Source organism: Acomys minous, assembly GCF_964271855.1.
Source record: "Acomys minous genome assembly, chromosome: 3".
In the NCBI taxonomy this organism is placed as follows: domain Eukaryota; kingdom Metazoa; phylum Chordata; class Mammalia; order Rodentia; family Muridae; genus Acomys; species Acomys minous.
Window position 1 is genome coordinate 85,267,986 of NC_140485.1, and position 9,414 is coordinate 85,277,399.

A 9,414-nucleotide genomic window follows, 5' to 3' on the forward strand; every position below is an offset into this window, starting at 1 on the left:
ACTTGTGGGAGCTACTGTGACTAAAACTGAGCTTCCCTATGCACAGGGAAGCAAGAGAAATGCTGATTTCATCAAGCCCAGTTACATACTCAGAATCTGTAGTACTGCGCAAATAGGCATGTCCTTTGGGCAAAAAACTCATTTCTGACAGGGTTACCCAAATGCATCTCAGACGTGTGTAACTTGTTCCCTGAGTAAGGAAACGTCGAGAAACGGTCGTTTCTGCTAGCGCTGTGCTGCTACATATGTATTTGCTGAACGGTGAAAGCGCACAGTAATGCACTTTTCTCCCAGCAAATACACCGTTTCTAAGGAAATGGGAACACACTGAGGAGACACTTGTGTGAGCTACTGTGACTAAAACTGAGCTTCTCTACACACAGGGAAGCAAGAGAAATGCTGATTTCATCAAGCGCAGTTACATACTCAGAATCTGTACTACTGCGCAAAGAGGCAAATCTAGTGCGTTCTAAGGCACGTCTCTTTAGTCAAAAACTCATTTCTGACAAAGTTGCCCAAATGCATCTCAGAAGTGTGCAACTTGTTCCCTGAGTTAGAAAACGTCGAGAAACGGTCGTTTCTGCTAGCGCTGTGCTTCTACACATGTATTTGCTGAAAGGTGAAAGCGCCCAGTAATGCACTTTTCTCCCAGCAAATACACTGTTTCTAAGGAAATGGGAACACACTGAGTAGACACTTGTGGGAGCTACTGTGACTAAAACTGAGCTTCCCTACACACAGGGAAGTAAGAGAAATGCTGATTTCATCAAGCCCAGTTACATACTCAGAATCTGTACTACTGCGCAAATAGGCATGTCTCTTAAGGCAAAACACTCATTTCTGACAAAGTTGCCCAAATGCATCTGCGAAGTGTGCAACTTGTTCCCTGAGTTAGAAAACGTCGAGAAACGGTCGTTTCTGCTAGCGCTGTGCTTCTACACATGTCTTTGCTGAACGGTGAAAGGGCACAGTAATGCACTTTTCTCCCAGCAAATACACTGTTTCTAAGGAAATGGGAACACGCTGAGGAGACACTTGTGGAAGCTACTGTGACGAAAACTGAGCTTCCCTACGCACAGGGAAGCAAGAGAAATGCTGATTTCATCAAACCCAGTTACATACTCAGAATCTGTACTACAGCGCAAATAGGCAAAACTAGTGCGTTGTAAATCACGTCTCTTTAGGCAAAAAACCCGCTTCTTACGAAGTTGCCCAAAGGCATCTGCGAAGTGTGCAACTTGTTCCCTGAGTTAGAAAACGTCGAGAAACGGTCGTTTCTGCTAGCGCTGTGCTTCTACACATGTCTTTGCGGAACGGTGAAAGGGCACAGTAATGCACTTTTCTCCCAGCAAATACACTGTTTCTAAGGAAATGGGAAAACGCTGAGGAGACACTTGTGGGAGCTACTGTGACGAAAACTGAGCTTCGCTACGCACAGGGAAGCAAGAGAAATGCTGATTTCATCAAGCCCAGTTACATACTCAGAATCTGTACTACTGCGCAAATAGGCATGTCTCTTTAGGGAAAAAACTCATTTCTGACAAAGTTGCCCAAATGCATCTCAGAAGTGTGCAACTTGTTCCCTGAGTTAGAAAACGTCGAGAAATGGTCGTTTCTGCTAGCGCTGTGCTTCTACACATGTATTTGCTGAAAGGTGAAAGCGCACAGTAATGCACTTTTCTCCCAGCAAATACACTGTTTCTAAGGAAATGGGAACACACTGAGGAGACACTTGTGGGAGCTACTGTGACTAAAACTGAGCTTCCCTATGCACAGGGAAGCAAGAGAAATGCTGATTTCATCAAGCCCAGTTACATACTCAGAATCTGTAGTACTGCGCAAATAGGCATGTCTCTTTGGGCAAAAAACTCATTTCTGACAGGGTTACCCAAATGCATCTCAGACGTGTGTAACTTGTTCCCTGAGTAAGGAAACGTCGAGAAACGGTCGTTTCTGCTAGCGCTGTGCTGCTACATATGTATTTGCTGAACGGTGAAAGCGCACAGTAATGCACTTTTCTCCCAGCAAATACACCGTTTCTAAGGAAATGGGAACACACTGAGGAGACACTTGTGTGAGCTACTGTGACTAAAACTGAGCTTCTCTACACACAGGGAAGCAAGAGAAATGCTGATTTCATCAAGCCCAGTTACATACTCAGAATCTGTACTACTGCGCAAAGAGGCAAATCTAGTGCGTTCTAAGGCACGTCTCTTTAGTCAAAAACTCATTTCTGACAAAGTTGCCCAAATGCATCTCAGAAGTGTGCAACTTGTTCCCTGAGTTAGAAAACGTCGAGAAACGGTCGTTTCTGCTAGCGCTGTGCTTCTACACATGTATTTGCTGAAAGGTGAAAGCGCCCAGTAATGCACTTTTCTCCCAGCAAATACACTGTTTCTAAGGAAATGGGAACACACTGAGTAGACACTTGTGGGAGCTACTGTGACTAAAACTGAGCTTCCCTACACACAGGGAAGTAAGAGAAATGCTGATTTCATCAAGCCCAGTTACATACTCAGAATCTGTACTACTGCGCAAATAGGCATGTCTCTTAAGGCAAAACACTCATTTCTGACAAAGTTGCCCAAATGCATCTCAGAAGTGTGCAACTTGTTCCCTGAGTTAGAAAACGTCGAGAAACGGTCGTTTCTGCTAGCGCTGTGCTTCTACACATGTCTTTGCGGAACGGTGAAAGGGCACAGTACTGCAATTTTCTCCCAGCAAATACACTGTTTCTAAGGAAATGGGAAAACGCTGAGGAGACACTTGTGGGAGGTACTGTGACGAAAACTGAGCTTCGCTGCGCACAGGGAAGCAAGAGAAATGCTGATTTCATCAAACCCAGTTACATCCTCAGAATCTGTACTACTGCACAAATAGGCAAAACTAGCGCGTTCTAAAGCACGTCTCTTTAGGCAAAAAACCCGCTTCTTACGAAGTTGCCCAATGGCATCTGCGAAGTGTGCAACTTGTTCCCTGAGTTAGAAAACGTCGAGAAACGGTCGTTTCTGCTAGCGCTGTGCTTCTACACATGTCTTTGCGGAACGGTGAAAGGGCACAGTACTGCACTTTTCTCCCAGCAAATACACGGTTTCTAAGGAAATGGGAAAACGCTGAGGAGACACTTGTGGGAGCTACTGTGACGAAAACTGAGCTTCGCTACGCACAGGGAAGCAAGAGAAATGCTGATTTCATCAAACCCAGTTACATACTCAGAATCTGTACTACTGCGCAAATAGGCAAAACTAGTGCGTTGTAAATCACGTCTCTTTAGGCAAAAAACCCGCTTCTTACGAAGTTGCCCAAAGGCATCTGCGAAGTGGGCAACTTGTTCCCTGAGTTAGAAAACGTCGAGAAACGGTCGTTTCTGCTAGCGCTGTGCTTCTACACATGTCTTTGCGGAACGGTGAAAGGGCACAGTAATGCACTTTTCTCCCAGCAAATACACTGTTTCTAAGGAAATGGGAACACGCTGAGGAGACACTTGTGGGAGCGACTGTGACTAAAACTGAGCTTCCCTACCCACAGGTGAGCAAGAGAAATGCTGATTTCATCAAACCTAGTTAGATACTCAGAATCTGTACTACTGCGCAAATAGGCAAAACTAGTGCGTTGTAAATCACGTCTCTTTAGGCAAAAAACCCGCTTCTTACGAAGTTGCACAAAGGCATCTGCGAAGTGTGCAACTTGTTCCCTGAGTTAGAAAACGTCGAGAAACGGTCGTTTCTGCTAGCGCTGTGCTTCTACACATGTCTTTGCTGAACGGTCAAAGGGCACAGTAATGCACTTTTCTCCCAGCAAATACACTGTTTCTAAGGAAATGGGAACACGCTGAGGAGACACTTGTGGGAGCTACTGTGACGAAAACTGAGCTTCCCTACGCACAGGGAAGCAAGAGAAATGCTGATTTCATCAAACCCAGTTACATACTCAGAATCTGTACTACTGCGCAAATAGGCAAAACTAGCGCGTTCTAAAGCACGTCTCTTTAGGCAAAAAACCCGCTTCTTACGAAGTTGCCCAAAGGCATCTGCGAAGTGTGCAACTTGTTCCCTGAGTTAGCAAACGTCGAGAAACGGTCGTTTCTGCTAGCGCTGTGCTTCTACACATGTCTTTGCTGAACGGTGAAAGGGCACAGGAATGCACTTATCTCCCAGCAAATACACTGTTTCTAAGGAAATGGGAACACGCTGAGGAGACACTTTTGGGAGCGACTGTGACTAAAACTGAGCTTCCCTACGCACAGGGAAGCAAGAGAAATGCTGATTTCATCAAACCCAGTTACATACTCAGAATCTGTACTACTGCGCAAATAGGCAAAACTAGTGCGTTGTAAAGCACGTCTCTTTAGGCAAAAAACCCGCTTCTTACGAAGTTGCCCAAAGGCATCTGCGAAGTGTGCAACTTGTTCCCTGAGTTAGAAAACGTCGAGAAACGGTCGTTTCTGCTAGCGCTGTGCTTCTACACATGTCTTTGCTGAACGGTGAAAGGGCACAGGAATGCACTTTTCTCCCATCAAATACACTGTTTCTAAGGAAATGGGAACACGCTGAGGAGACACTTGTGGGAGCTACTGTGACGAAAACTGAGCTTCCCTACGCACAGGGAAGCAAGAGAAATGCTGATTTCATCAAACCCAGTTACATACTCAGAATCTGTACTACTGCGCAAATAGGCATAGCTAGTGCGTTGTAAAGCACGTCTCTTTAGGCAAAAAACCCGCTTCTTACGAAGTTGCCCAAAGGCATCTGCGAAGTGTGCAACTTGTTCCCTGAGTTAGAAAACGTCGAGAAACGGTCGTTTCTGCTAGCGCTGTGCTTCTACACATGTCTTTGCGGAACGGTGAAAGGGCACAGTAATGCACTTTTCTCCCAGCAAATACACTGTTTCTAAGGAAATGGGAACACGCTGAGGAGACACTTGTGGGAGTTACTGTGACTAAAACCGAGCTTCCCTACGCACAGGGAAGCAAGAGAAATGCTGATTTCATCAAACCCAGTTACATACTCAGAATCTGTACTACTGCGCAAATGGGCATGTCTCTTTAGGCAAAAAACTCATTTCTGACAAAGTTGCCCAAATGCATCTCAGACATGTGTAACTTGTTCCCTGAGTTAGAAAACGTCGAGAATCGGTCATTTCGGCTAGCGCTGTGCTTCAACACATTTATTTGCTGAACGGTGAAAGCACACAGTAATGCACTTTTCTCCCAGCAAATACACTCTTTCTAAGAAAATGGGAACACACTGAGGAGACCCTTGTGGGATTTACTATGACTAAAACTGAGCTTCCCTACGCACAGGGAAGCAAGAGGAATGCTGATTTCATCAAGCCCAGTTACATACTCAGAATCTGTACTACTGCGCAAATAGGCATGTCTCTTTAGGCAAAAAACTCATTTCTGACAAAGTTGCCCAAATGCATCTCAGAAGTGTGTAACTTGTTCCTTGAGTTAGAAAACATCTAGAAACGGTCTTTTCTGCTAGCGCTGTGCTTCTACACATGTATTTGCTGAACGGTGAAAGTCCAAAGTAATGCACTTTTCTCCCAGCAAATACACTGTTTCTAAGGAAATGGGAACACACTGAGGAGACACTTGTGGGAGCTACTGTGACTAAAATTGAGGTCCCCTACTCACAGGGAAGCAAGAGAAATGCTGATTTCATGAAGCCCAGTTACATATTCAGAATCTGTACTACTGCGCAACTAGGCAAAAATAGTGCGTTCTAAGGCACGTCTCTTTAGGCAAAAAACTCATTTCTGACAAAGTTGCCCAAATGCATCTCAGATGTGTGCAACTTGTTCCCTGAGTTAGAAAACATCGAGAAATGGTCATTTCTGCTAGCGCTGTGCTTCTACACATGTATTTGCTGAACAGTGAAAGCGCACAGTAATGCACTTTTCTCCCAGCAAATACACTGTTTCTAAGGAAATGGGAACACACAGAGGAGACACTTGTGGTTGCTACTGTGACTAAAACTGAGCTTCCCTATGCACAGGGAAGCAAGAGAAATGCTGATTTCATCAAGCCCAGTTACATACTCAGAATCTGTACTACTGCGCAAATAGGCATGTCTCTTTAGGGAAAAAACTCATTTCTGACAAAGTTGCCCAAATGCATCTCAGAAGTGTGCAACTTGTTCCCTGAGTTAGAAAACGTCGAGAAATGGTCGTTTCTGCTAGCGCTGTGCTTCTACACATGTATTTGCTGAAAGGTGAAAGCGCACAGTAATGCACTTTTCTCCCAGCAAATACACTGTTTCTAAGGAAATGGGAACACACTGAGGAGACACTTGTGGGAGCTACTGTGACTAAAACTGAGCTTCCCTATGCACAGGGAAGCAAGAGAAATGCTGATTTCATCAAGCCCAGTTACATACTCAGAATCTGTAGTACTGCGCAAATAGGCATGTCTCTTTGGGCAAAAAACTCATTTCTGACAGGGTTACCCAAATGCATCTCAGTCGTGTGTAACTTGTTCCCTGAGTGAGGAAACGTCGAGAAACGGTCGTTTCTGCTAGCGCTGTGCTGCTACATATGTATTTGCTGAACGGTGAAAGCGCACAGTAATGCACTTTTCTCCCAGCAAATACACCGTTTCTAAGGAAATGGGAACACACTGAGGAGACACTTGTGTGAGCTACTGTGACTAAAACTGAGCTTCTCTACACACAGGGAAGCAAGAGAAATGCTGATTTCATCAAGCCCAGTTACATACTCAGAATCTGTACTACTGCGCAAAGAGGCAAATCTAGTGCGTTCTAAGGCACGTCTCTTTAGTCAAAAACTCATTTCTGACAAAGTTGCCCAAATGCATCTCAGAAGTGTGCAACTTGTTCCCTGAGTTAGAAAACGTCGAGAAACGGTCGTTTCTGCTAGCGCTGTGCTTCAACACATGTATTTGCTGAAAGGTGAAAGCGCCCAGTAATGCACTTTTCTCCCAGCAAATACACTGTTTCTAAGGAAATGGGAACACACTGAGTAGACACTTGTGGGAGCTACTGTGACTAAAACTGAGCTTCCCTACACACAGGGAAGCAAGAGAAATGCTGATTTCATCAAGCCCAGTTACATACTCAGAATCTGTACTACTGCGCAAATAGGCATGTCTCTTTAGTCAAAAAACTCATTTCTGACAAAGTTGCCCAAATGCATCTCAGAAGTGTGAAACTTCTTCCCTGAGTTAGAAAACGTCGAGAAACGGTCGTTTCTGCTAGCGCTGTGCTTCTACACATGTATTTGCTGAACGGTGAAAGCACACAGTAATGCACTTTTCTCCCAGCAAATACACTGTTTCTAAGGAAATGGGAATACACTGAGGAGACACTTGTGGGAGCTACTGTGACTAAAATTGAGCTTCCCTACGCACAGGGAAGCAAGAGAAATGCTGATTTCATCAAGCCCAGTTACATACTCAGAATCTGTAGTACTGCGCAAATAGGCATGTCTCTTTGGGCAAAAAACTCATTTCTGACAGGGTTGCCCAAATGCATGTCAGACGTGTGTAACTTGTTCCCTGAGTAAGGAAACGTCGAGAAACGGTCGTTTCTGCTAGCGCTGTGCTTCTACATATGTATTTGCTGAACGGTGAAAGCGCACAGTAATGCATTTTTCTCCCAGCAAATACACCGTTTGTAAGGAAATGGGAACACACTGAGGAGACACTTGTGTGAGTGAGCTACTGTGACTAAAACTGAGCTTCTCTACACACAGGGAAGCAAGAGAAATGCTGATTTCATCAAGCCCAGTTACATACTCAGAATCTGTACTACTGCGCAAATAGGCATGTCTCTTAAGGCAAAACACTCATTTCTGACAAAGTTGCCCAAATGCATCTCAGAAGTGTGCAACTTGTTCCCTGAGTTAGAAAACGTCGAGAAACGGTCGTTTCTGCTAGCGCTGTGCTTCTACACATGTCTTTGCGGAACGGTGAAAGGGCACAGTACTGCACTTTTCTCCCAGCAAATACACTGTTTCTAAGGAAATGGGAAAACGCTGAGGAGACACTTGTGGGAGCTACTGTGACGAAAACTGAGCTTCGCTACGCACAGGGAAGCAAGAGAAATGCTGATTTCATCAAACCCAGTTACATACTCAGAATCTGTACTACTGCTCAAATAGGCAAAACTAGTGCGTTGTAAATCACGTCTCTTTAGGCAAAAAACCCGCTTCTTACGAAGTTGCCCAAAGGCATCTGCGAAGTGGGCAACTTGTTCCCTGAGTTAGAAAACGTCGAGAAACGGTCGTTTCTGCTAGCGCTGTGCTTCTACACATGTCTTTGCGGAACGGTGAAAGGGCACAGTAATGCACTTTTCTCCCAGCAAATACACTGTTTCTAAGGAAATGGGAACACGCTGAGGAGACACTTGTGGGAGCGACTGTGACTAAAACTGAGCTTCCCTACCCACAGGTGAGCAAGAGAAATGCTGATTTCATCAAACCTAGTTAGATACTCAGAATCTGTACTACTGCGCAAATAGGCAAAACTAGTGCGTTGTAAATCACGTCTCTTTAGGCAAAAAACCCGCTTCTTACGAAGTTGCCCAAAGGCATCTGCGAAGTGGGCAACTTGTTCCCTGAGTTAGAAAACGTCGAGAAACGGTCGTTTCTGCTAGCGCTGTGCTTCTACACATGTCTTTGCTGAACGGTGAAAGGGCACAGTAATGCACTTTTCTCCCAGCAAATACACTGTTTCTAAGGAAATGGGAACACGCTGAGGAGACACTTGTGGGAGCGACTGTGACTAAAACTGAGCTTCCCTATGCACAGGGAAGCAAGAGAAATGCTGATTTCATCAAGCCCAGTTACATACTCAGAATCTGTAGTACTGCGCAAATAGGCATGTCTCTTTGGGCAAAAAACTCATTTCTGACAGGGTTACCCAAATGCATCTCAGACGTGTGTAACTTGTTCCCTGAGTAAGGAAACGTCGAGAAACGGTCGTTTCTGCTAGCGCTGTGCTGCTACATATGTATTTGCTGAACGGTGAAAGCGCACAGTAATGCACTTTTCTCCCAGCAAATACACCGTTTCTAAGGAAATGGGAACACACTGAGGAGACACTTGTGTGAGCTACTGTGACTAAAACTGAGCTTCTCTACACACAGGGAAGCAAGAGAAATGCTGATTTCATCAAGCCCAGTTACATACTCAGAATCTGTACTACTGTGCAAAGAGGCAAATCTAGTGCGTTCTAAGGCACGTCTCTTTAGTCAAAAACTCATTTCTGACAAAGTTGCCCAAATGCATCTCAGAAGTGTGCAACTTGTTCCCTGAGTTAGAAAACGTCGAGAAACGGTCGTTTCTGCTAGCGCTGTGCTTCAACACATGTATTTGCTGAAAGGTGAAAGCGCCCAGTAATGCACTTTTCTCCCAGCAAATACACTGTTTCTAAGGAAATGGGAACACACTGAG